General features: G+C 37.8%; 1 pseudogene; it reads right to left on the reverse strand.

Annotated features, from left to right (window-relative positions):
• The window catches only part of LOC127412651 (GPI ethanolamine phosphate transferase 2-like), a 180,655-nt pseudogene that overhangs the window by 40,285 nt on the left and 112,804 nt on the right, over positions 1–27,566 (reverse strand).

The following is a 27,566-nucleotide window of genomic DNA, read 5'->3' on the forward strand; positions in this document are numbered from 1 at the left end:
CAGTGTCAACCAATGAACCAAAGATACGTGAGGGAGGGCGGAGCCAATTTATTATGCTGTTCATATTGTATTCATTTTGAATGGTTAGATTTATATGCACTTTGTTTATATACATTCAAAAGTTATACTTAAATGCAAATGCAAACCAATGTATTTTTAAATACATTGTGGTTAAGGTAGAGTATGATTTCATTTAATAATTGAATTAGAATTGTTTTAACACCAATCATAGTCAAACTATCGCAAACTGTTTGAAAAATATAAAAACTTTTCTTTTTTCTCAGGGCTTTTACTTGACATTAATTTGATATGTGAGTGAAACAATATGTGTTGTATTCTACTAACAAACTTTCCGACCTGCAAAATGATTTGACCATGTGTTTGACAGTATTGTGTACAGTAAATGAGATGTCCCAATACCATTTGTTTGAGACCGAGTACGAGTACCAATACTTTTTTTGGTGTACTCGCCGATATGCAGGTCGATTTTTTTTTCTGGACAGTTTATTTCAATTTTATCATCAAAATGGTGTTTAAATAAATAAATTCATTAAAACTTTAATCAAATGAAAGTATAACAATTAATTTTCAACATGGCATGAAGTGCTTTTATTCAGAACCTCACAGCAAAATCTAAAATACAGTGGAGTTATTTTTGTCAAAAAAAGTGTTGCATAACAGAGCATCTCAGATGTGTGATATTGCTTAAATATAATACAAATTCTATTGATTTATAATTATTATTAGTAGTAGTAGTATAACAATGAATATTACATTTCTGTCATACTTTTTTTTATTTAAATTGAGCATTTAATTTGGCAGAGCTTTTATTTTGAAGTGTTTCTGTGTTGTTAGCAGAGGTGGGTAGTAAAAGAACGAGAAATCTGTGCACACACCAAAATATGGTGTGTTTTCTGGGTGTTACTCTGTTACATTTACTTGAGTAACTTTTTGGGAAAAAAAATTTACTTTTAGAGTAGGTTTAAAAGTGGGTACTTTTTTCTCTTACTCAAGTAAATTTCGAATGATTTTTTTTTTTACTTTTACTTCTTTACATTGGGTGGCGTTACTGTCGTTACATTACTGGGTTTAATTTGAATTAATGTGTAATTTATTGAGAGATTATTGAATGGGACTTTTACAAAAGCGGAAGTTCACACAGCTGCGTGTGCTGTTGTCACAGACTGTCACTCAATCACTGCAGCAGCATCAAACTCCTCAAAGTGAAACACTTTCTTCGCTCCGCACAGTGAAAAATTATAGTTTCGTCATGCAATGCCTTCATTTAATACCAAGACAAGCGGATATTTCAAGATTAAAATCACAGCTCCAACTTAAGGCAGCACGCTGCGGTAAGTTTTGGCTCTAATCCTAACACGGGCTTTTCTGTGTAATGAGATGGTCATTTTCAGGGTGATTCTGTAACTGGGCTCTTATGACATCAGTTTTTAAGTGTACATTTTTAAATCAGTGCAGCAATATATCAGTGCTCCTTGTCATGCATCCGCATGTAATAAGCAGTATTTATGCAATTACTCCGCGCCCTCGCGGGGGTACTGGAAACTATCGCAGCTACTTCAGGCGGATTAACTGTATAAATCCATGTAAACATCCAAGTTAAGTGTAAATCATTGCCATTCATGTGACCGACAACTGGAGCGCGAACAGACAGCATTTTTCTGTGCGTGCACAGCGAGGTGTGCTGGGCGCACGTGTGAGATGTGCGGGCGCGAGACAATCTTATGGCGAAAAGAGTGACTGTGTCCTCAATCACTATTTCCTATATAGTGAATGGCAGTTAATGCACTATGTCTCAGCAGTAAGTGAAGGAAATCAGTGAATTCGGATGTGAGTTTTGGAGCTCTGGGGCTGTCGCAGAAACAACGTCACATATGAAATTTTAAAATACTTGGGCCTTACTTGTTATTCTTATTAAATAATATATTAATACAATAAATCTTCATTCTGTTTGTCATTTTTAATATATACTGTGTGTTAATATAAAGAGTAAGCACATTTATCAAATAAAGAGTACATTTTAAAATGTATCTGTATGTTTTGCGTCTCTATATGTTATTATGTTTAATCAAGTAATGATTTGTCAAAAAGTAATTCACTGCATTCAGCATGAAATAAAACATTGCAGGTGTGAAGGAAGCAGTAAATTCCCAGCTCGTATGGCTTTCCCGTGGTGTATTGTGGGAAATTAACCATTGTCGAGTGTACATCAAATGTACACTTGAAATTAGAGTGCATTGTGGGTAAGAATGAGGGAACGAGTGGCTCACTCAGAATTCAGACACTCCCACAAAATAGCGGACACTCGAAATAGTGCAATATATAGTTGGTGAGTTGGTGCCCTACGTAGGCTGCGTACTCTGCATTTAGAGAACGGCAGTACTGTTGTACAGAACTAATGATCTGAATACTTATGACTCTGAAAACTGTAACTACACTGAAATAAGAATCCACACAGGACTTTAAAGGCTATGAAATAGCGAAAGAAGGCATTAATAAAGCATGATCTTGCTTTGGTTTATATTTCAGCATTATATATATATAATGTCCTTGTGGTACATTTTCACGTTTTCACTGTAATAATTACTAGAAATGTGTCTAAACCTCTCTTCTTATTGACAAATTCATCCAGATCTGACAAGAGCCCTTTAAGGGATATTTCACCCAAAAATTACAGTTCTCATTATTTACTCACCCTCTTGCCACCCCAGATGTGTATGACTTTCTTTCATCTGCAGAAATCAAATGAAGATTTTTAGAAGAATTTCTCAGCTCTGTAGGTCCATACAATGCAAGTGAGTGGGTGGCAACATTTTAAAGCTAAACAAAATCACATAAGTCAGCATAAAAGTAATCCATAAGACTCTAGTGGTTAAATCAGTATCTTCAGAAGCGATGTGACAGGAGTGGATGAGAAACAGATCACTTTCACATTCTTCTTCTTGTGTTTTTGGTGATTCACATTCCTCACTACAAATATCGCCCACTGCTGTCTAGCAAAAAATGACAAATATTGATCTGTTTCTCACCAACACCTATCGTATCACTTCTGAATACATGGATTTAAACACTGGAGTTTTATGGATTACTTTTATGCTGCCTTTATGTGCTTTTTGGAGCATCAAAATTTTGGCCTACAGAGCTAAAATATTCTTCTAAAAATCTTAATTTGTGTTCTGCAGAAAGAAGTCAGTCATACACATCTGGGTGGCATGAGGGTGAGTAAATGATGAGAGAATTTTCATTTTTGGGTAGACTATCTCTTTAAAGTGATAGCTCAGCCATAATTTAATATTCTGTCATCATTTCTCTACCCTCATGTTGTTCCAAACCAGTGTGACGCTTTGTATTATGTGGAACACAAAATATGTTAGACAGAATGTTAGGGACTGACAGTCTCAGTTACCATTCACTTTCAATATATATATATATATATATATACAGGTGCATCTCAATAAATTAGAATGTCGTGGAAAAGTTCATTTATTTCAGTAATTCAACTCAAATTGTGAAACTCGTGTATTAAATAAATTCAATGCACACAGACTGAAGTAGTTTAAGTCTTTGGTTCTTTTAATTGTGATGATTTTGGCTCACATTTAACAAAAACCCACCAATTCACCATCTCAAAAAATTAGAATATGGTGACATGCCAATCAGCTAATCAACTCAAAACACCTGCAAAGGTTTCCTGAGCCTTCAAAATGGTCTCTCAGTTTGGTTCACTAGGCTACACAATCATGGGGAAGACTGCTGATCTGACAGTTGTCCAGAAGACAATCACTGACACCCTTCACAAGGAGGGTAAGCCACAAACCTTCATTGCCAAAGAAGCTGGCTGTTCACAGAGTGCTGTATCCAAGCATGTTAACAGAAAGTTGAGTGGAAGGAAAAAGTGTGGAAGAAAAAGATGCACAACCAACCAAGAGAACCGCAGCCTTATGATTGTCAAGCAAAATCGATTCAAGAATTTGGGTGAACTTCACAAGGAATGGACTGAGGCTGTGGTCAAGGCATCAAGAGCCACCACACACAGACACTACAGTTGTCGTATTCCTCTTGTTAAGCCACTCCTGAACCACAGACAACGTTAGAGGTGTCTTAACTGGGCTAAGGAGAAGAAGAACTGGAATGTTGCCCAGTGTTCCAAAGTCCTCTTTTCAGATGAGAGCAAGTTTTGTATTTCATTTGGAAACCAAGGTCCTAGAGTCTGGAGGAAGGGTGGAGAAGCTCATAGCCCAAGTTGCTTGAAGTCCGGTGTTAAGTTTCCACAGTGTGTGATGATCTGAGGTGCAATGTCATCTGCTGGTGTTGGTCCATTGTGTTTTTTGAAAACCAAAGTCACTGCACCCGTTTACCAAGAAATTTTGGAGCACTTCATGCTTCCTTCTGCTGACCAGCTTTTTAAAGATGCTGATTTCATTTTCCAGCAGGATTTGGCACCTGCCCACACTGCCAAAAGCACCAAAAGTTGGTTAAATGACCATGCTGTTGGTGTGCTTGACTGGCCAGCAAACTCACCAGACCTGAACCCCATAGAGAATCTATGGGGTATTGTCAAGAGGAAAATGAGAAACAAGAGATCAAAAAATGCAGATGAGCTGAAGGCCACTGTCAAAGAAACCTGGGCTTCCATACCACCTCAGCAGTGCCACAAACTGATCACCTCCATGCCACGCCGAATTGAGGCAGTAATTAAAGCAAAAGGAGCCCCTACCAAGTATTGAGTACATATACAGTAAATGAACATACTTTCCAGAAGGCCAACAATTCACTAAAAATGTTTTTTTTATTGGTCTTATGATGTATTCTAATTTTTTGAGATAGTGAATTGGTGGGTTTTTGTTAAATGTGAGCCAAAATCATCACAATTAAAAGAAACAATACTTAAACTACTTCAGTCTGTGTGCATTGAATTTATTTAATACACGAGTTTCACAATTTGAGTTGAATTACTGAAATAAATGAACTTTTCCACGACATTCTAATTTATTGAGATGCACCTGTATATATATATATATATATATATATATATATATATATATATATATATATATATATATATATGCCAACTGAGAGGCAAAGAGACTTCCTGAGGTTTGAGTCAGCAAACAAGTGTAGGTTATCTTTTGAACTATAGGTGGCGCTATCTTCAAACTGCTTAAATATCATCAGGACATGATGTCGATGATGCATATCAATTTTCTTTGAAATCAGACTATTTAAATCTGATTTTTTAAAAGATATATAATTTTTTTAACGAATGTCAATATGGTGGAGCGGCAGTATGGCCAATATGGGAAAAACTGGTATCTGTGAAATCCGCATGACCTAAGGAAACCACAGACACATGATTTTAGGACATACGGTTCAAAAGTTACAGACAAAAAAAGCAATTTTTCACAATACTTGACCCATAGGTGGCACTGTCGCGAAACTCTGCAGGTGCCCTCAGACCATGGTCCTCATGACGCAAACCAAGTTTAGTTTCAATACTTTTTTAGTTTCAGCAGGGAAAAAAACTATAAACATCATAATCCATGATGGCGGCCACTCTAATGGGCGGAGTTTTAATGAGTCCGTTGGAATCATCAAGAGGAGAGTAATCAGATGAAAAAAAGAACTGTGTCTCTAGGACAAATTGTTAAAAAGATAAGCTTGGCACCTAATAATAATAATAATAAGAAAATCAGTACAAATACAATAGGGTTCCAGCACCTTCGGTGATTGGACCCCTAAATATAGCTGCAAGCGGCAGTCATTGTGGTCCAAGCACGTATGGCCAGGACATGGCCAAAATAATCAAACTGGACACAACAGATCCTGTGGATGGGGTTTTGTGTAAAATTTCTCCCAAAATAGTTTTTTATCATAGTTGCAAAATTAGAATTGTATTAGAATGACTACAGAATGACAATAGAAGATGAAGAAAAATAGATTTTGGATTGCTGGACAACAGCACATTAAAAGAGCAAAAAGATAATTCAAAGAAGATTTTCAAGGATTTTTAGTCTTGGCTAGTGGACAAAATCTAGATTAGACTAAGTAGACAAAATCGGTAGTACATCCTTCATCTATCATTTACATCTTAAATAAATAATATTTTTATTTGCTGTTGACAAGAGGAAATTGATTAAATTTAGCACATGTCCTCAGATTATCACAGTGTGTATATGTTTTAAGTTTTGTCATGTTTGGACCTTGTGCACACATGCATACTCTATACTCTATAAAGGCATAGTAGTAGTTACAGTTCAAACCCAAAGAATTAACTGGCTTACATCTTCGAAACGATTTGACATATCAAAAATCTGCAAATGTTTTTGTTTTTTTGTCAGGACAGTCCCTAGATGATACGTACACATTTTTGAGCCAATCAGACAAACGGCCTAGGAGGAGTTTGAAAAAGTAGTTTTTTCAGAAAATTCTAAATGGCAGAACATTTTAGGGGCGGAAATAAAATTGGAGATATAGGTTTTGTTCATCTTGACTCAAGGAATCAGAGGAATTTTGATTCTAGCCCTTATTCATAATAAGTTATTAACAAAAATGCAAATTAGCTCATCATAGCACCACCTTGTGGAATTTGGTATACAGCCTAATTTTGACCACTTGTAAGTGCACCGTAAATTTCGTAACGATCGACCATTCGCAATGCAAGTTATTAGCTGCTGAAAATGTATTTGCTGCTGGCGGCCATTTTTGTTGATTTGTCTAATCGTTTTTGTAAGGATATTTTAGCACATGACCCAAAGATGCATGCCAATTAAAAAAAAAAAAGAAATCACTCAAACGATTGTGGAGTTTTGAAGAATTTTGATTGTAGCCCTTACGGTTGCGAAGATTAGAGACAAAACATAAAAGTGCTTATCATAGCACCACCTAGGGTCTGATGGGGGTGTATGTTTGTGCCTGAGTACTGGGGGGTGGGGGGGTGGATTTGCGACCATCCTGCCAAGTTTGGTGTCTCTAGGACTTTTAGGTCTCTAGTTTTTGCTGCCCATACTCCTTTAGGGCAGATGAAGAAGAAGAAGAAAATCAGTACGGATACAATAGTGTTCCAGCACCTTCAAAGCTTGCGCCCCAAATAATAATAAGACACTCAGTACAAATACAAAAAGGTTCTTGCACCTTCGGTGCTTGGACCTCTAATAATAAGAAAATCAGTACAAATACAATAGGGTTCCAGCACATTGGGTGCTTGGACCCCTAAAAAAACAACAACAGCAACAACAAAAACTGTGCAGCCTGAATCCAAAAAAATTGTGCAAAGCCAGCCAATCAGATTGGAGCTTGCAATTTTTAAAAAGGCGTTGCCATTTTGTACAATATGTATCAGAGAGATCATTAAAGGCCACTCAGTATTTTTTTATTTTTTTTTCTAATTAAAATAGTTTTACTCCAAAAGAAATGAATAGTAATTTTGAAATATATAAATACAATCATGAGCATTCACATGAGATGATGAGTTCAGTCATATCAGTAACCTTATAAAAGCTGTTTTATTCTACGTGGAGAGGGTCCCCTCATGGGGGCTGCCATGTTATGATCACATGACCAACCGAATACTACTTGCCTATAACCACCCTGTTTCAATCAGGGATTAAATTAATCCTGGTTTACTGTGAATAGTGAATTTCTACAATGGCATCAGTAAAGAAAGACAACTGCATTTGAATGATGCTGCATCCAAATGCAATTGTCTTTCATTACTAGCTGTCAGTGTAAGTCCAAGACAACATATTCCAAATAAATTGTACTAAGAGTGTATCTTTAAATTCTGTCATTAATTAACTATTTAATCCCACTGGTTACAATTGTGACCAAAATTTATTTTGAAATTTAAGGGTCTAAAAAGAGTTGTTGATGCATTTTTCAAAGAGTTGTCAAATGTAAATTAAAGTGCAGTGTCTTGATTTCATGTGATTTTTTTTACATGAGTGGTGCAAATAGTCACATGACCAGTGATATTTAATTCCACTGTGCTCCTCTAAAGATTATATCTGTGTGAAACTCCATAAAAGTTAGCAAATAAAACCTGTCATGATACACAATGTATATGCAGTTATTCTTGTTTGTCATTCGCTTTTCCCCCACAATTGCTTTATAGTAAAAAAAAGTTAATTATGTTACTTTATCTTTTGCAATTTTCTATTGGGTCCCATTGAGCAACAGAGCAAAAATACATTTCATTCTGTACTTTCACGAACCTTTTTTATTTTATAAAAAAAAAAAAAAAAAAAAAAAAAGGCATACAGTTTCATTCACAGGGCTATGCAAGGAGTAAAATACATGTGCCCACTCAGCTGGGAAAAACTGGGATTAAACGGGTTAACTTCGTTTGAGGGGCCTGCAGCTCTGTCTTGCACTCGCTGTCACTGTTTCAGTTTGAAGCTGAAGGTGTGGTAAATGTACAAAAATAATAACAATATATCAGTTTGACAGTGAGATATACAGTATGTGAGAAAGGGGAGGTTTGGCTTGCCAGGCATTGCGTCAGATTTACAAAAAAAAGAAAAAAAAAGGCCACTATAATAAAGGCAAACATTGTGCAACACTGTGGTTGGTGTTTTCCAAAGACAACAGACCTTACACAAATACTTACTGTATATAAAACTCTATTCATATGCTGAAGACACGAGATGCCTGTTTATTTATTCATTTACTCCTGTCTATCTGTTTTGTTCACTTCACGTGTAGCTTATTAGTTGTGCCCACAGTATTCTGTCTGGACTTGGAGGAACCAGACGAGCTGTGATCCAAATGACAGAAAAAACATAATGTGACCTTTAACCCACACCACTGTTGTCTATATTCATGTAGCTAGACTTTTGACTATCAGTGTAAGGTCTCATCCACACTGCAACCTATTCTGGCCAAGAACTGCCCACTTAATCTGAAATCGGTCATACTTGAAAAAAGCAGAGTATACACTGATGAGTCAAAACATTATGACCACACACAGGTGAAGTGATTAACGATGATCATCTCCTAACAAGGCCACATGTCAAGGTCTGGGTAGATTAGAGGGTAAGCGAACAATCAGTTCTCGTAGTCAAGCAACAAAGGGCAACGAAGGCTATCTTGTCTGGTCCAAACTGACAGAAGGTCTACTGTGGCACAAGTTACAGAAAATTTTAATGATGATTACCGGAGGAATGTGTCACAACACACAGTGCATCGCACCCTGCTGCGTATGGTCTCCATGATGACCCCTTTCCACCATCGAAAGTGCCTACAATAGGCATGCAAGCGTCGGAACTGGACCTTGGAGCAGTGGAAGAAGGTTGCCTGGTCCGATGAATCCCGTTTTACTTTACATCATGTGGAATGCAATGGGCAATGTTGTGCTGGGAAACTCTGGCTCCGTTCATTCATGTGGACATCAATTTGACACATGCCACCAACCTAACCGTTGTTGCAGACCATGTACACCCCTTCATAGCAATGGTATTCCCTGATGGTAGTGGCCTCTTTCAGCAGAATAATGCGCCCTGCCACACACTGCACACATTGTTCAGGAATGGTTTGAGGAACACGATGAAGCATTCAAGGTGTTGCTCTGGCCTCCAAATCCCCCAAATCTCAATCCAATTGAGCATCTGTGGGATGTGCTGGACCAACATATCCGATCCACCGTGTACATGGTCACCTCGCAATTTACAGAATTTGAAGGATCTGCTGCTAATATCTTGGTGCCAGATACTACAGGACACCTTCAGGGGTCTTGTAGAATCCATGCCTCGGCAGGTCGGTGCAATTTTGGTGGCACGCGGAGGACCAGAAGCTTATTAGGCAGGTGGTCATAATGTTTTGGCTCATCTGTGTGTAGTCATGCTTGAAGATATCTAATTTACTTGCTACTACACTTACAGTACATCGCCAAAGGTTTGTGGACACTCAAACACCCCACCCATATGTGCTTGTCGGACACTGGCCATGTACTTTACATGTCTCAAACAGAACTTGAGTCCCTTTCAAAGATTTGATGCAATTAACCTCAGAAACTTTTTCAAATCTTCAAAGTTGTTCCTCAAAAGTGCTCATGTAGCAGCATGAGAACAGCCTGATAACAAATTAAAACATTCAGAAGATGCGAGCAACCAGCCAATCAGATTGGAGCAGTATAGGCAAAACTCTTGCCATTTTCGCATGCATTAGAACGGTATTACACAGTTCGTGGGCATGCTGCCACAGGCTGAGTAAATCTCTCATTTAACTCTATGCAAAACAACTGCTTTCTGACAAACAGTCATGTAATCAAGTAATCATTAAGCGTAATCATTAATCATCAGTGTTGCTAGATGGTTGCAAGAGTGGTTGCTAGTGTGTTCTAGATTGTTGCTATGGTGTTGCAAGGTGGTTGCTAGGACATTGCTAGGTGATTTGCTAAAGTGTGTTCTAGGTGGTTGCTAGAGTGTTTTAGATGGTTGTTAGGACATTGCTAGGTGGTTGCTAGATTGTTGTCGGTGCTGGATAGGTTGTTTCTAGAGTGTTATATTTGGTTGTTAGGGTACTGCTAGGTGCTTGCTAGGTGTTCTAGTGGTTGTCAAGTCAACTCGAGTCATTTTTACGTGAAGTACAAACAGATGCATTGTCCAAGTTATTTGGCTGATGAAGGCTGCAATTAATTTATTATCTATATATTCCATTTTAAGAGTGTAGTCCATCCTGTGACAAAGGTGATGCAGGCAGAGGTCAATGAGGTGCACTGCAGTTCGACTGTAAGCTTGTGGTAGATTCATATCTGGTGTCCATCTTAAGTCCAAGTTTTAGGCAGTGTCCAGTGAAGTATTCCATGTCGTATGGTTGGTGCTTCTTCAGTTCATCCTCAGTGAGGATGACTGTAAACTGGCCCAAGTCAAAAGAGCCTGATATGGCTCGGGTCCCTCCTTCAATGTAAGTCTATTAAATATTTTTGTATGCGTTACTGTCTGCTAGGCAAAAAATCGTAAGTCTGATCACTTAGAAAATTAATAGCACACCTCTCTTCAATGAGCTGTATGATTTAAAGTATAATTTATGTCTGTAGCACAAACATGGCAGGATGAGTTACACACAAAATAATACTTAAAAATAATAAAAATTTAATACTTGGGGTTAGGAGTTTGTGCAATTCCAAAACCTAAAGTATTGAATTATGAGCAATCGTAATAGTGAAAACACCACTAATAATCTTTATTTATAGAGCATATTTCAGGTATTACAAGTAAAAATGTGCGTGCAATGAGAGCGTTTAATGTGTGTGTCTATTTCCTAATGTGAGGCAGAACTAATTTTGTCTCTATGTGGGATCCGCATACATAAATTCTCTAAAATAAGATGTCAGCACAATGCACATCTCTAGATTAATCATGATAAAAATACTGAAGCTTTTTTCTAGGCCTCCCTCCTGATGTAGGTGTGACAGAGTGCTTTTAATTACTCTCTCAGATGTTTCTAATATTGTGTGTCTTATGCTACAGATCAGTGATCTGCAACAAAGTTCCGTCTGTCATGTACTGAACGTGAAATTCAAGAGTTTTAGTTTTGAAATGATTAACAGACCACAGCAGTCTGGTTCTGGAAGTAAAAATCACATTAATTTATCCCATAGATGAATTGATTTTCAGTGATAACTTATAAACCTTAAAGTTAGACCTAATGTGAACAGATTGTTCATCGATGGTATATTCTTCCATTGAAGCCGTCCGTCTGCATTATTTCAACTTCATTGTTTAAAAATCGTGTTTGATAGCAGAATTCATGGTAAACAACTACATTACCCATGGCACAGCAGATAAAGATCCACCAATCCCCGCAAAACCCCGCGAAAACATGCCTCAGAGTGACAGTGCTCTCCAATGATGCACTGTGAATGACGTAATCGAGTCGGTCTCCCTTCACCCTTAAACTACTTATATATTTGTACATATCGGAATATTCTGCAATAAAAGTAAAATATATTGTTTCTATATTTATAACCAATAGTTTTATGTATTTCCATCATTTTTTATTCAATGACATCATTTGCAATGCTTTATGGGATTTTAGTTTGTGCCCTCATGAAACCAACCATTCAGAGGTGAATCACAACATCACAAACTTACGTAGTCTTGTACCTTTGTCATTAGGTCCGATTTTCAAATACTTTTTTACCTCAAAACAAAGTTTGTGATGTTGTGATTCACCTCGGAGCTGGTTGGTTTGGTTCATGGCTTACAACTCTTTTATAATGGATTTAACAAAAACTGTATAGAAGAAATGAATGGGGGCAATACTTCTGGAACCCAGACGGCTGAAAAAGTGGTCACACACTGTTGCATTCTATTGTCCGCACACTTATACTGACCAATGTAGTGGTATGTTATACACTGTAAAACAGAAAAATTAGAGACACTGGCACACTGCTAACCTTTCCAATTTATTGACAGTGTTTCAACCCAAAATAGGTATTCGTCAGGTCAAACAATCTAATCATCTTTTTTTTCCCCTCCTAAGCTACGCAAGTGGAATACAAGTGGGTGGAGTATACCATCACCGGATGTTAAAATACATTTACAAAGGAACAACAAAATTATATTTTACAAACACTGACCCCAAAAGGACTTTACCAGGATTATGATATAAAACCATTTTTGTGATTTTATATTTGGTGGATGAAGACAAATATACTGTAAAAACATGAATGTTTCATTAATTTGCATTTGTCTATATATATCTGCATATCTGTCTGTACCTATTGGATTTTGCAACTTCCCTTTGCCAAGATAACAGCTCTGAGTCTTCTCCTATAATGCATAATGAAGTTAGAGAACACATGGCAAGGGATCTGAGACTATTCCTCCATACAGAATCTCTCTAGATCCTTCAAATTCAGAAGTCCACGCTGGTGGACTCTCCTCTTCAGTTCACCCCACAGGTTTTCTATGGTGTTCAGGTCAGGAGACTGGGATGGCCATGGCAGAACCTTGATTTTGTGGTCAGTGAACCATTTTTGTTTTTGGATCATTGTCCTGCTGGAAGATCCAACCAGGACCCATTGTAAGCTTTCTGGCAGAGGCAGTCAGGTTTTGATTTTTTATCTGTTGGTATTTGATAGAGTCTGTGATGTCATGTATCCGAACAAGATATCAAGGACCTCTGGCAGAAAAACAGCCCCAAAACATTACAGATCCAGCACCACATTTAACTGTGGTCATTGGGTACTTCTTCATCTCTGTGTGCGCAAAACCCATCTTTGGCAGGTGTTTGCTGCCAAAAAGCTCTTTTTTGTTTCATCTGACCATAGAATCCGGTCCCATTTGAAGTTTCAGTAGTGTCTGGCAAACTGAAGATGCTTGAGAGCAGAGGCTTTTTTTCTTGAAACCCTCCCAAACAACGTGTGGTAACATCTGATATTTATTTATTTTATTTTATTTATTTATTTATTTAGACTTTCTGACCCCAAGATCCAACTAATTTCTGCAATTCTCCAGCTGTGATCCTTGGAAATTCTTTGGCCACTTGATCCATCCTCCTCACTGTGCGTGGAGACAGTATAGACACACGTCCTCTTCCAGGCCGATTCTTAAGATCTCCAGTTGATTGGAACTTGTAAATTATTGTCCTGATGGTGGAAATGGGCATTTTCAATGCTTTAGCTATTTTCTTATAGCCACTTCCCATTTTGTGAAGTTCAACAACCTTTTGCCACAACTATATTCTTTAGTCTTTCCCACCGTGATAGATGATTAAGGGAATTTGGCCTGTGTGTTACCTCATATTTATACCCCTGTGAAACAGGAAGTCATGGCTGAACAATTTCATGTTCCTAGTCACCCAGGTGCACTAAAAAATGTAAAAAAAATGAATGGGAATATACTTCAAAAATATTTTACTCATAATAATTTCTAGGGGTGCCAATAATTGTGGCCAAAGTGTTTTGGGGAAAAATATTTATTTAATAATGAGATATTTCTCTTTCAATTGTTTAACTTCAATTAAAGGTTAGATTTTTGTGCATTTTTTGAATGAAAGATCAAAAGGTTAAACAATGCAGATTTTTTTTTTTTTTCACAGCCTTCTTTGCTCATATTTACCAAGGGTGCCAATATATTTGGCCACCACTGTATATACATATATGTATATAAAAGTACATAACTAGGGCTGTCAATCAATACATGTTTTGTCAATCAATTAATTAACTGGTGTGGTGAAATCTAATTAATAATCGAATGAAATGGTGTGTGTGTGTGTGTGTGTGTGTATATATACAAAAGTTTCGAAACACTTGACTGAAATGTTTCCCATGATCTTAAAAATCTTTTGATCTGAAGGTGTATGCTTAAATGTTTGAAATTAGTTTTGTAGACAAAAATATAATTGTGCCACCATATTAATTTAGTTCATTATAAAACTAAAAATTAATAATAAAAAAAGGTTTTTTAAATTGATGACTTGGACCAAATAATAAAGAAAAGCTGCCGATAAGTGCCCAACATAGATGGGAACTCCTTCAATACTGTTTAAAAAGCATCCCAGGGTGATACCTCAAGAAGTTGGTTGAGAAAATGTCAAGAGTTCATGTCTGCAAATTCTAGGCAAAGGGTGACTACTTTGAAGATGCTAAAATATAACACAGTTTTGATTTATTTTGGATTTTGTTTAGTCACAACATAATCCTCATAGTTCCATTTTTTTAATGACTTTACTATTATTCTAAAATGTGAAGGAAAAAAAATTATAATAAAGAATGAGTGTTTACAATTTTTTGACTGGTAGATATATATATATATATATATATATATATATATATATATATATATATATATATATATATATATATATAAATAAATGCAATTAATCATGCCCCTTTACCGTAATAAGGTATATTCCTTCCATATAAGCAATTCAAGCATGGAGTATCACTTGTTTTCTCCAGCTGTATAGGCAACGCGCAGACTTGCCTGCAAAAAATCGCTTCTTGCCAGCAGTCGACACATCACGTGAGAACTCGGAAGCGCCCGCTTTGTATACAACAGAGGAATGAACGTCATGCAATAGTTAGGTAATTTCAAACAGCCGGAAGCAACAATTTAGAGTTAAAAACTTTTCAATTATCGATTTGTTTCTTACACCAATCTCTCGGTTTGTTAACATTAACTGATCAACAGGAGTCATGTGGGTTACTTTTATGCTGCCTAAATATGACTTTTGGACCATCAAACAGTCAGTAGACTGATGGCACCCGTTCACTTGCATTGTATGGACAAACAGAGCTGAAATGTGCTTATAAAAATCTTCACTTTGGTTCTGCTGAACAATGAAAGTCATACACATCTGGGATGGCTTAAAGGTAAATAAATCAATTAGAGAATTTTCTTTTTTGGTGAACCATTCATTAATGTACAGTTTTATGGAGCTTGATTTTGGACTAATGAGATTTCACAGTGGGTGGAGCTACCCAGAGCGATGCTGCAGAAATAAAAACCAAGCAATCCACAAAATGTCCTGTCACGTCATGGCTGGTTAGGACAAAAACTTCCATGATTCAGATGGAAAAGCTTACTGTATATCAACTGTTTCTTTGTTGTGTTGCAGCTGGTTAGGACATGGCTTCATCTGGTATCATTGTAACTGTGGCGTTCCTACTCGGATACGTTTATATATTTCTAGAGTTTAGAATGTGTATATCTGAACTGCCTTAAGAACACTTCAGTTTTTCCCTTTTGTTTTTCTTAATTATGTATTGTGTGAACCGGGATCTATGTCTCTTTTCTCCAGCATGGATCTGAAAGAGAAACATTAAGCTTTAATGTTCCGCTATGATTATTCCAGACCTAGACAGCACACGATATTCCCTCTGTCCCCTGAGAAATGAACTTGGAATTCATGTTTTCCTCTCTAACAGTAAACAGACTCTGTTGAAGTCGTCAGATGAGATATTCTGCAAGTAAGATCTGTTTAGATTACAGTTTATAATGCTGCACTTCACCTCAAAATATCTGCACTCTGTTTTCCTTTTCTGCCACCACTGAACATTCAAATGTTCCCACAGTACAAATTTTTATCTCCACCAAAATTCTTGTTTATTATTTTCTGCGTGTCTTTCTCTCACAACAATCGATCACAATGTAAACAGCTTTGAGCATAAACTTTGATAAAAATAAAAAAAAAGCACCTTGATTGATATCACTTTACTCTGCCTTTTATGATTATGATTTTCTCTCCACTACAGTTGACTGAGCTAGCTTTGGTTTAATTACAATTTTTGAACCAAAGGTGTAACAAAGAGTTGTTTCATAAAACAAGAAACTGCAGGCGGCAAAACCAAACAACAATTGACTCAATATTAAAATGTCTGAACTAGCTCAAGGGTTTCTTTATGTAAACTAGCTCTGTTACAAAACATAGTGAGCTGCGTCACTGCCTACTGCATACAAAGTCTGCTACTTTAAAAGGCAGCATCCTAACTATTATAGTGCAGTACCTCATAAATGAATGATTTTAATTGCTCTACTTTGCAGAAATTCTGTAACTTTTCAAATGCTTTCACTCAAATAGTGTTCCTCAAGTGAAACGTAAAAAAAGACTTGTCTAAGGCCCAAAACATACTATTTGCATATACTGTACGTGAACGCAATTTCATGTAACACAATTCATAATGAAACCCATGTATTCATTGCATTCAAATAGCAAACATCAGCATATCAGTCTTCTACAGACAGATTTCTTTTTTACGTCAAGTACAGTCATGGCGCAAGAACCTATTGCATTCAAACATTTTTGTTTTGCAAATTGTGCAGTAGCACAACTGACAGAGCATTGCATTTGCAATGCAAATGTACGAATTCTGTACGAGGCACGAATCCTGAAGAGCACACGAGTCAAAACGTGAGCTGAAAGTGTCATAAAAGCACCACAAAATAACATGGTAGCTATAGCAATTGTGTTTGTCTCACATTTGCGTCTATGAAACTATCGGATAGGTTTTAGGTAGGGAAGTATAGGTTTTGCTCATCTAAACTCAATGGAGCATTATTCTTGCACTTATCAATACCTACTTGCACCTAGATGACAAATACTGTAAATTGCTGTGTCAAAATTTTGCAAAATAAATAGAGCATTAACATTAAAGCTACACTATGTAACGTTTTGCCCTCTGGCGGTTGAAGCATAATACTGCAAATTACTTCCGGAAGAACATTGTTTTGGTAATTACATGAGTTGGGCTTCAAATCTGCTCTTCTGCATGGATGAATCTGATGGTTTGAGGAGTAACCATGGTTACAGGTGATTATCTTCCACTGTTTTTTTGGACATATTGAAAACAGATTTAAAAAAATAGCGTTACAACGATGACATTAGACATAACGATTGCTAGTCACATCACATAAAATCAAAGAGTGGAAACTATTATAACTTAGCAAGCAGGCAAATTGACCAAGGTAGTAACTAGTTTAGAGATCGGCATTGTAACCAGCATAAAAGTTGAATTTTTTCTATTGTCCTTCCTTCCTCAAAAATTTAACTGAAAGCACTGCAGTGCCACAATCCATAATACAATGCCCCATTTGAGTGGCTAACGCTATCTAATGAACAAAGACAGCTACCTGACTAACTATTGGTCCAATAAAATATTTTACCTGTTGTTACGTCCTCTGATGTATTGTGCAGCAGCTGGTGCAGTGCCGTTGTTGTCTCTCCCTCTTCTTTGTTTTCTCTCTACCTCTCTTTTCCTCAACTCCCCTATCACAGGATTGGGCCATGGTGGAATTAGCTACTTCCTGGGATTGGTGCATGCTGGAGAGTCTGGGCTATTTAAATGGAGCTTGCCGCCCAGAAGAGAGACTGCTCCCGAGGCCAAGGTGCAGCCCAGTCGGCCATGCCATGTAGCTTCCCGTTTGTATGTAGTGGTTGCTTTTGAGAGTGTTTACAATCCATGTTGATTTTATTGCTGTTAAGGTGTGAGCTAATGTGTCCAAGAGGTAAAATGTGTTAACTTTGTGATCGACTGTTGTGATGGCTAGTGAGCCATAGCTCGTTACTAGCCTCTTGTGTGATTCTAGTTCATTACTTCACTAGGAAGCTGTAAGGGCTTTTCTTTTATCTTTGTAACAATTGTCTCTTATTTATATTTAGTTAAGGAGATAGGGAAGTTGTCTGTATTTTGTTTAGATTTTTCTTGTCTTGATTAGGAATGTAATATCTTATTTGGGGGGAAGTTAGAAATGTTTTGTTTATTGTTTTGGCCATTCTTATCTCCAAAGTCTTTGCTTCCATTCTTTTCAACATACATTTTCAATAAATTCAGATTTATGGATTACACTTCATGTAGGTGTCACCTTTGTGTTGCGTCCTTACTCCTAGATGGGACGTACCACTGTCCAGCAAGAAAAACTCCATCACTGGGTCAGTTTTAAATCCTTTAAGATCTCTGAGTTGTCGCCACCACTGAAAAGCCAATCCAATGTTGTTTCGTGTTTTATTATGGACTCTGACGCTTTCCATTTTTGCTTGCAGACTCTTCTCGGTTTCTTTATTTTGAAAACGGGTGATTCCCCAGAGGGTTGCCTTTTTGAAAAATCTATGGTCTGTGTCACTCATATGTTGTGGCTACAAGCTTTCAGCTTCAAACTACTACCACACATATTCACGCGCTGTAGTAGCTGGATCTTCTTTTCTTTATTTAAGGACATGACGTAAACACACAAGGACGAATGACGGATGTATACAATTCCCTGCCAAATAAGCCCGACAGCTCTAAAATATAAATCATTATTATAGGCTTACCATAGTGAACTGGGTTAAGTGAAAAACATGGTTTGGAAGACAGATTGTTGGTGTACTTGCTCATTAATGAAATGTTATTCATTTGTAACAAAAAAAAAAAAAAAATCTTACATAGTGTAGCTTTAAGAAAAACATTTGTTTGGGAGAACATTTAACATGATTTTAGCGCCACACAGTGGACATTTCACCTAGGAAGTGCAGCGATACATGTAATGAACTGCGTAATATCATTTTGCAAAAATGAAGCCACAGTCACTCAATTTTAATGAGATCAGATTGGAAACAACAGTATGAATAGAATCTTGCCTAGCAAGTTAGTTAAACTGAGTACATGTTTTTAGATAGCTACCTGAATAATAACATATGCGTTTTAATGGCAGACATCTCTAATAAACTCTATTGCCCCCTTGAGTACTGAGGTTTAATTAATGTCTGTGTTTGCGTACTTGCATATATTATGATTCTGGCCTCAGTTGATTTCAATAGAGTTTGACATTAGCATTTTGCTAACCTAACAACTATATACTCTGAGAAGCACAAAAATAGGAAACACTTTACATTAATGTTTCCTTTCTTTCTTGTGGGGAGGGGGGGGATTTTCCCCTTTTTCTCCCCAATTGGGAATGCCCAATTCCCAATGCACTCTAGGTCCTCGTGGTGGCGTAGTGACTCGCCTCAATCTGGATGGCGGAGGACAAACCTCGGTTGACTCCACGTCTGAGACCGTCAGTCCGCGCATCTTATCATGTGGTTTGTTGAGCACATTACCGCGGAGACCTAGCGCGTGTGGAGGCTTCACACTATTCTCCGCGGCATCCATGCACAACTCACCACGCGCCAAACCAAGAGCGAACCATATTATAATGACCACGAGGAGGTGTCACAATGTGACTCTACTCACCCTAGCAACTGGGCCAATTGGTTGCTTAGGAAGCCTGGGTGGAGTCACTCAGCATGCCCTGGATTCGGACTTACGACTACAGGTGTGGTAGTCAGCGTCTTTACTTCCTGAGCTACCCAGGCCCCCGATGTTTCCTTTATTAAGGGTTTATAAAAGGGTTCATTAATGACTAATAACTCATATATAAATGTATTATAATAAAACACATTGATATGCCATTATAACAACTTAAATTAAAAAAGGCAATAAATGCTTAATAAATACACTTATTCATACTTAATTTAATCAAAAACATAACATGCCATAATTCATGATTTATGTCACAATACAGAAAAATAGAAAAACAGTGAGATTAATTTCTACAGTCCGCTTTCTGTTTATATTCCTTACATTAATGTCTATGCTCACTTGTGTTGTCACTTTCCTTTTCACGCTGATGTCAAAAGAAAGCTACTCCAAGTGGTGTCCCAATTTACCTAGTCCTAGTCACCTAAAGTCCTCAGCAAAAACACTTTTCAGGTCTTCATGCTCATTCACAGCATATATTATATAATAAAGCCTGCTGACCATTAAACCATACTGAACTTTATGTGCATAGGCTTCTAATGTTGGTAACTCCTTAATAAATTCTTCATGTGTGTCCACATTATGTTAAAGGGGACCTATTATGCAAAATTCACTTTTACATGGTGTTTGAACATAAATGTGAGTTGGCAGTGTGTGTACACAACCACCCTACAATGTTAAAAGTCCACCCACTCCTCTTTCTTATATTTCTATTAATCAAAAACAGTGTCTCAGAATGACTGGTTTTGGTATCCGCTCTAAAGTGACGTCAATTTAGAGCAGGCCTCGCCCACGACTGGTGACGGACTCCACCCTATTATCATAGATCCTCCCCTGAGTGATCGACACACAGTCCACCATTTTTTTCCGTGCTGGAGCAGCTACATTGAGAAGAATAATGTCTCAGCTTCATAAGCGTCATAAGTGCTCAGTTGTTGGCTGTAAAAGTGAACATAAGAGTCTTCATGTACTCCCAGCATCAGAGCCACTGAAGATGCAGTGGACAAGTTTTGTTTTTGAAGAAAATGTTCCCCAAAACATACCAAAATTTGTGTATGTTTGAGCAAATCATTTTACACCAGACTGCTTTGTGAATGAGGGTCAGTATAAAGCAGGCTTTTCTAAATATTTGATTCTCAAGCATGGATCAGTACCAACTGTTCATGTTCCAGCTTTATATCCTGAAGATGTAAGTATCGCACTGTATATTTTGTGAATGTTTGCAAATCGCATGATGCAAGACAACCCCCTAAAATGTCATGTCTCGTTATAGCACATAGCTAACGTCATTACAGTATATTTTTGTGTTGCTCATCCATTGTTGCTAAATGGCTGAAAAACACTTATGGTGTCAGTCATATTGGTTCTGATTTGTTGTTGCTATAGTATCCGAAGCACGAGCTGTAAAGGCACAGCCCTGTTCCAGAAAGGGGGCGGGGAGCAGCAGCTCATTTGTATTTAAAGAGACACACACGAAAACAGCGTGTTTTTGATTCCACCCAAAAAGAGGCATTTACATCATTGTATAATAAATGATCCGTGGGGTATTTTGAGCTGAAACTTCACAGACACATTCTGGGGACACCTGAGACTTATATTACATCTTGTAAAAAGGGGCATAATAGGTCTCCTTTAAGGTAACTAATGTTGAATAAGTGTTATTAAGCATTACTAAATTGTTAGGTAAAATGGCTCATTATTTGGTAGGTATTGCATGAAAGTCTCCCTTTTTATTAATGTTGTTATAACCGTATATTAATGATTTATAATGCATTTGTAAATTTCTTAATCATCAATGAACCCCTTTATAATCATTTAACAAATAGAACTAACACAACTGTTACCTAAAATACATAGCACACACAAATTAAGGGTCAAAAAGTACACTTTAATTAGATGGAGCTCTGTTTTACTTATACTTTGCAGAATTTAATAAAATGAATAAATGGAATAAAAAATATATTTGATAATCAATATTTTTTTATCAACTTGTCCACCATCTAGGATGATTTTTTCACTAAGATCGTTGCAGCATTCTGGGATTGCCTTCATGGTTAAAGATACATGGGATGCTGCCTTGGTATTTGGCCAAATTCAGATAACTTGGAAAGCAGCATAATTATGCAATATACATAAAATCAGATTCTAAAACTGTACTCTTGTGAATGAAGTCAGAAAAGCTATTAATATTTCTGGTTTACATACAAAAACATATTTTGAGCAGACTACATACCACATGCTGGGTTTAGTAGCCTGTTTCATCCATGTGGAGCAAGAATTCTGTATTCTTCCTCAAACACAATTAAATCAGATGCAACACAGACTCACAGTCTTTTAATAATAATACACAAGCCAAACAGTAATGGAGGAAGCCGTTTACTTATTTTAGAGAGCGGCTTGAAATATATCTGTGTGATTCTATGTGGCTTTGCTTCTGTTCATAAATGGTATTACCTTTCCAATGTCCACACATACAAAAGCACACATAACTAAAGAATCACTCAATGCTCGGCTAAAATTGTATGCGCTTCTCCTTCAAACAAAGAGGCAAGAAAACATTCTCATTCATTCTAGCAAATAAAAAGACTCTTTGAAACTAAAGAATATGTTGAAAAGCATCTTGTCTGGTACATACTCTGTGCAGTCATTGAAAAAGGTCACATACTGTATTTAAAATCCCTCTCATTAAAGCCGATATTTTTAACATAGACGCTACAGAGCAGCTGTCACTTACTGCTCATTTTAATTACAGGCCTGCTCTCAGTCAAACTCCGACAGCACTGAATCTGTAGTTGTGTTGTAAACCTATTATTTCTTGTAATCATTCAGTGGAGACTTTTGTTTTGGATCCAGCATTTGTAGCGAAAGAAAGAGAGCGTGGGGCGAAAGTCAGCGGATGTCTTCGTAACAGGTGAACCAGAGGTTGCCAGGGCAACATAAACAATGTCCTGTGGTGATTAATGCCTGTGAGAGTAAGTGTGGTGGCAGAGGGTGGCACTGGCAATTACCTTACCCTGATGCCCGCACATTCTCTCTCTGTGTAGTATGAAGAGTGTGTAATGGAACACAGCCTGTGGTCTTGAATTCTATTGTGGCACCACAGGAAGGCCTCAAGGTCAAAGATTTAATTAGGTGGGAGAAAATGTCAAGGGGAAAAGGCGAACAGCGCTATTTTGTCACAGGATTGAGCTGGGACTCAGTCTCTGTGTGTGTGTGTGTGTGTGTGTGTGGGCGGGTTTGGGTGGTTTACGATTACTTTTTTTTAGGTTACAAACTGGTAATTACAAGGGTATTATGCTATAAATGTGGTTTATGAGGACATTTCTAGTGTCCCCATAATTCAAATCGCTTAAAAAACATACTAAATAATGTTGTTTTGAAAATGTAAAAATGCAGAAAGTTTTTGTGAGGGTTAGGGTTAGGGGATAGACTCTATAGTTTGTACAGTATAAAAATCATTATGTCTATGGAGAGTCCTCATAAGGATAGCCACACCAACATGTGTGTGTGTGTACAACTGGTATTTTATCACCAGTCATTTGAATAAAGGCTAAAAGAAGACTGCTTTGAAAAACACATTTGAGCAGTACCTCAACAGTAGATCAACAACGATCACTTGTCATAAATGTCCGGTATGATTGCAAACCGCTCTGAAAACTGCTGAACACACAAATGGTATATTTATTTAATGAAATCCCACCCTATAGCTATTCTGAAGTTTACAAGACTCTAAAGGCAGAAAAAATCCCTATTTCTCTATCAGCAATTAAGAGAATAGGTCAACGCATTGAAACAACAGGTGATGTTGCCAGAAATAGAGGATCTGCTTCATACATGGATGACCACCTACTGAAATGTACTGTTCTCAAAGACAGGAAAAAAAGACCAGAATTCAAGACCTCAGAAAACAAGACTCGTTCGAGAAGACTAATAACCAGAAGCTTATCTAATGCAGGTTTTGTTTCTAGAAGATGTGTTAAAAAGCTACTGCTGTCTCAGAAAAAGACTGAAAGTATGAATGAAGTTTTTGGCAGAATATGGAAAGTTTGATTCAGAGAGGTTCAGCAGAGTTGTGTGGAGTGATGAATCGTGATTTGAGTTGCATGGTGATGCTCCAGAGAGGCGTCTTTGAAGATCTGGAGAGAAATATAATAGTGAATGCATCTCAACCACAGTGAAGCATGGAGGAAGAGGTGTCATGGTGTGGGGAGCCTTTTCAGCTGCTGGTACTGGTGAGCTGCTCCACTGAAAAGTACAGGAGCATTTTGCATATGGGTTTGCTTCACACAATTGAAAAGTTGTTTTCTAAAGAGGAATGGTCAGATGTTATTTTTCGACAAGACAATGCTCCTGCCCACACTGCAAAGACCAAGAAGTGGCTTGAGAACAAGTCCATCAAGCTCATGTTTTGGCCTGGTCAGAGTCCATATTTGAAAGGGGAACATTTTTCAACTACTCATCAACTGTTTGAAGCCATCAACATTGACTATTCTTTCTGTAAAAAGCTGTCCACAAGTTTACCCACAAGGCTTATACATTTAAATAAATCAAAGGTAAAAACTATCACATACTAAATTACTTTATCTATTTATTAATTTTGTTAATTTCCTGACCAATGATTTGTGGTTAAGACCATTAAAAGCTTAATGTTTTGCCATTTGGGCTTGGCCCAGAAGTGTACGCTCTTTATCCATCATGGTTTTGTTAATTTCTGACTCTATACTAAACTGAGTTTCTGCTCTGTACAAACTGAGTTTCTGCTCTGTACAAACTCTGTGACTCCACCAATGCCCCTTGAGTCGAGCTCTTCAGTTAGAAACTCTCGAGAAACATTCAATCCCTGCATTTAGTGCTGTGACTGTGATGAGAACAGCTCACAGATGAGAAGTTAGCCAAGAAACTTCAGACAATTCAAACCTACGATGATGAGTGAATATAATTTATTCACCATCTGACATTCAAGGAATGTCAATAAGATATTTAAATATAATCAAACTTACTTGGAGACGGCACGGCTGCTGTGTTGCCATGGGAACAGGATGTTTCTGACAGGCACGGTAGCTGTAAACTCAGAGCAGGCCGAGCGCCAGGGCGATCTTAGACACAAGCGAGCAGTTACGCTGAACTAACAGGAAGATCAGAACGAGAGAAACGGCTGCCAGCACAGAGAGGAACGCCTTGTGATCTCCACTGAAACACACAAATACACACACACAGTAAATGAACAACAACAAAGACAAGCTCTCCTTACACACACACACACACACACACACAAACACAAGTTGGTCTACCTATCATTATGAGGACTCTCCATAGACATAATGATTTTTATACTGTACAAACTATAGATTCTATCCCCTAATCCTAACTCTACCCCTAAACCTAACCATCACAAAAACTTTCTGCATTTTTACATTTTCAATAAAACATCGTTTAGTATGTTTTTTTAAGCAATTTAAATTATGGGGACACTAGAAATGTTCTCATAAACCACATTTATAGCATAATACCCTAGTAATTACCAGTTTGTAACCTAAAAAATTGTCCTCGTAAACCACATAAACATGCACACACACACACACACACACACACACACACACACACACACACACTGAGTATAAAACAGCAAAGAGATCTCATATAAATCAAATTGAAAACGCACACAGTATAACACATCATAATCAGGGATTACATGACATGATAAATCCAGTTTATCCATGTTAATCTGAGTTTATGTCTTAAGCAGCCAAAAAGTGACAGGACATTTAAATGGTCGCTTGGTGAATTTGAAAATGCGTTTGAATGTTGTGGAAATAATGTCAGAATTCAGAAATCTTAATTGTACAAAAACAGGCTTAATTTTCTTTATGCAAAATATAATTTCTAATGTTTTATTTTTGATTTAGGGGGTGAAATATGACCTGAACATGTTCTTGAGAGACTTTGAGAGATTCACATTTGAGAGAGACACAATTCAGGATGGAGAGAATTCAGTTTGAGCTTGTGTGTGTTCAGGAGACTGTGAAACTGAGCTGCAGTGTGTGCATGTGTGTGTGTATGTGTGTGTGTTTGGAATGCTGCTCGAGTGCTGCTCTCATCTACGGTAATCAGGTGTGGGCCACACAGGCCAGGGCAAAAGATGTGTGTGTGTGTGTGTCAGCAGGGAGGATATGATGAGGTGTGTGTGTACTGGAGTGAAGCAAATGTGAGTGTGTGTGTTGGTGTGTGTGTGGTGGAGTGGAGGAAAAGGTGAGTGCTAATCTGTGTGTGTGTGTGTGTGTGTGTGTGTGTGTGTGTGTGTGTGTGTGTGTGTGAATGTGGCTCAGACAGACGTGCATAAAATATCATGGAAACACATTAACCAAAAATATTCCTAAAGAATTATAGTAATATTGAATAGAGTAATATTGATGCGCAACAGAAAAGTCATGTGATTCTAGCCATGTGAATACATCATTCACTCAGACAGTGTCATCAATATTATCTCATAGCATCTGAGGTGGTGCTCTAGTTATTCTGAAATGCCAAAGCCTGTCATCAAAATGATTGTCTACTATTACCTTTCAGAACTGTGTGACACACAGACAAAAGGCATCTGTCGCTGAACATGAAGTTCATGTTGTCTGTAAATAATTAATTACATTTAATAAAAGTGACACAGTGGCTTCATCTTCCATTTTCTTTCCTATTTTGCAGCAAATTCCCCAGAAGTGACGATTTTCTTCTCTTAACACGTGATGGAAACTTTGCTTTTGATATTCTGATTTTGCACATAAATGAAATCTATAACTTGGATGGAAAAATGACTACTGAAAGCAATTTGCAGCACCAGAAGTCACTCATTTTCATGAGTTGCCAATTTTCTGCGACACAAGTGACAGCAACTGTTGGCAATGCGACAGAGTTGAACAGAGTTCAAATTTATGCAAATTAGGGGTAATGCGATATGGCAGCTACAAATGGGAGGGCAGATAGTGAACCGCTCAACGACTACTAGTTCCTCTTAGGGCTCTGTTACATTTATCTTTGCAAGGTGAAATTAATTGGGCGAAGAAGGCGTAGGCAGAGGTTGAGTGCGTGTGAAATCAGCAAATAACTAACTATATTCTCTGGTAGAGTTAACCCTGTAAAGCCTGACATATGAAAGACTTTAATTTTTTTTTTTTTTTACATTAAACTGTTTTTAGTACCATTAGACAAACTATAAAAATAAAAAAAAATGTTGTTTTCCCCGCCTTTCTGGAGCCCTGGGAGAGACGAGGGGAGGGAGAGGGGAGAGGGAAAGGGAAAGAGCAAGGGGGAGAGGCAGAGAGAGAGAGGAGAGAGAAAAACTCGTTCGCTGGTCCCCGGACACGGTGTCGCCTAGTCCTCAGCCACTCCTCCATGCTCTGGCAGATGACAGCCACTCCTCCCCTGGCAGATGGCAGCAAGTCCTCTGACCCCTGGCAGATGGTATTGGCTCCTCCCCTTCCTGGCAGATAGCAGCGGTTCCGCTGACTCCCGGCGGCCAGCAGCGACTCCTCTGTCCCCTGGTGGACAGCAGCGGTGAGGACTCCATGACGGCACATCCCTCCTCATTCCTGGATTTTGGCACCAATATAACAGGGTTCAGGATGGAGGAGGAGGTGGGAACCGGCAGAACAGTCAACATAACTTTGATGACATAAATAAAATTAAACATAAACACACAGACACCGCGTGTGTCTCTCTCTCTCTCTCTCGATCTGGTGCCTCTGGCCCGTCTTTATCCCCCTCCCGGCTGATTAGGACAATTCAGCATCGGGCCACGCCCTCTTCCTCGTCACAAATATAAAATACAGCTGTAAGC

The sequence above is a fragment of the Myxocyprinus asiaticus genome, chromosome 22 (assembly GCF_019703515.2).
Source record: "Myxocyprinus asiaticus isolate MX2 ecotype Aquarium Trade chromosome 22, UBuf_Myxa_2, whole genome shotgun sequence".
Lineage (NCBI taxonomy): Eukaryota > Metazoa > Chordata > Actinopteri > Cypriniformes > Catostomidae > Myxocyprinus > Myxocyprinus asiaticus.